Here is a 1,967-nt window from a genome sequence, read left to right as displayed (position 1 = left end):
TATTTATTTATTTATTTATCCAATGCATGATTGAAATATTAACTAGACCAACAAATAAAAAAGAAAATACAACTGAATAATTAAATGTCCAATTGAATAATTCAAATAAGGTTTAAAATGATTAATTCAATAAAGAGAATCTGAAAATACTTAACCTTTATAAATTAATATCAGTCAACTGATTATATGTACTTTTAGGGGGTCAACGGTTAGTTGCATTTTATTTTGTGATGACATACGCAAAAACACTTCCAGTAGCAATGATGATGAAATCTAGTTATACAATCATTAGGGCAGAGGGTAACCAATATAAATGAAAACCACAACATATTTTAAGAAATCAGAATTTTTGTTGTGCACAACTTTGTTTTGTTCAAAAACATAAAAATGCCTATCAAATATTACGAACCCTGTTTTTAAATATAATACTGTCAACAAGTTTACGAGGTATTATTGCTAAGCTTCTGTTTGTAGATTATACTCTGTTACCTAACAACAGATTATAAAATATAAGTGTGCTTATTTAATGCGTTGAATGCCAAAAAGAGGCATTAGGTGTGTTTGTGACCTGATACATTCATCAGCCACATCAGGATGCGTAACGTCGGACATCCTTTCAGGCAGGATATGAAGCAAAATACCCTTTACCAAGAGGAGTCATGTGATGCTTTCCAGCTTTGCACTATTTTAACTTGCCTTTCCCTTAAAGTCGCTTCCTCTTTTTCTTTGTCACTCTTTCTGTCAGAGTACAACAACTGAGAAACAGAAGCATTTAAAGTACGCCTAACATCTGAATCTATCCACTGCTTAAAAACAGGACTTCTTGATCTGTTCTGGTAAGGAAACCTTTTACCACTTTCATTAATTAACTAATTAGATTATTGTATGTACTGTCTGTGCATGCAGTGATTTTTCACTGTGGTTACTATATTTGCTCAAGCTCTGATCTCACAGTTTTGCATAAGTTGCCTAAAAGGCTTAAAGAACTGTGACAAAGGGGACTGATTGTGGATATGATAAAGGGAAGTTATAGAGCATATATTCTCATCAGTCTAATCTCCAAATGTAAAATTCAATTTCTGCTTTTTTTGTTTGAAAATTATAGAGGTTGTTGTTATGGCGGCAATCCGGTTACTTCTGACTTTCCCATTTGTATCTGGTGAGTTTACCTAAGAACTGCATATAATCTAAAATGAAAAAAAAAAAAAAAAGTTAAATATGACAAATTATTTGCTAAATTTCCAGGTTTTTCTGATTCTTGCCCGAAGAACCCAGACCTTTTCATCACCACACCAGGAAACCTGTTAGCTCTGAGTGGATCATGTCTACACATCCCATGCAATTTTTCATCTAAAACAAGAGAAAGCTTTACAGGGGTAAACTACGGGGTATGGTTTATAAAGGATCCTAGATTTCAACGTTTTCCAAATAACTTGATTTTCAACAGCAGTGGCGCAGTAAAAGTGTATCCACTAGAAATTACAGGAAACCTGATGGAGAAAAACTGCACAACTTTATTTCACAATTTATCCATGCAATACTCAGATAAATACTTTTTCAGAATTGAGAACTCGATGTACAAGGCAACAGCTTCCTGCAGTCCGTGTCAAGTAACAGTAACAGGTGAATAATCTCATTATATGGGTATTTTATAATAAGCAAATTCGGTAAATCCTACTTTCTGGGAAAAATTTTGATGATTTCTTTCCATATATGTGTTAAATCAATCTGTATCTTTTTAAATCTATTTTAAAAACAGATGACTTTGATATTTTTTGGTCATTTAAGTTCAATTAGAAATATATTTTTAGACACATCTTATTTAAAGTAGGAGAGTTTTGTAATACATAAAACTGTCTTAATGGATAAGAGGAAGGAGTTTATGGAGTGAATTTATCCTAGATTTGTTTCTGATGTGAACTTCCAGATTCTCCCTGGAGTCCCAGCATTAATATCCCTGTTGGTGA

The 1,967-nt window shown here is 32.7% G+C and overlaps 1 long non-coding RNA gene across 1 annotated transcript; it reads left to right on the top strand.

Moving 5' to 3' along the window:
* Positions 1–712: 712 nt before the first annotated feature.
* Positions 713–1,967, top strand: LOC107098554. Its single transcript, XR_001481889.1, has 4 exons — positions 713–836; positions 1,106–1,159; positions 1,246–1,623; positions 1,928–1,967. It is a non-coding gene; the product is annotated as an uncharacterized LOC107098554 (long non-coding RNA).

The sequence above is a fragment of the Cyprinodon variegatus genome, unplaced genomic scaffold, assembly GCF_000732505.1.
Source record: "Cyprinodon variegatus isolate N-32 unplaced genomic scaffold, C_variegatus-1.0 Scaffold788, whole genome shotgun sequence".
Classification (NCBI taxonomy): domain Eukaryota; kingdom Metazoa; phylum Chordata; class Actinopteri; order Cyprinodontiformes; family Cyprinodontidae; genus Cyprinodon; species Cyprinodon variegatus.
Note: the sequence above shows the minus strand (reverse complement) of the source record. Positions and strands in the feature narration are given on the sequence as shown.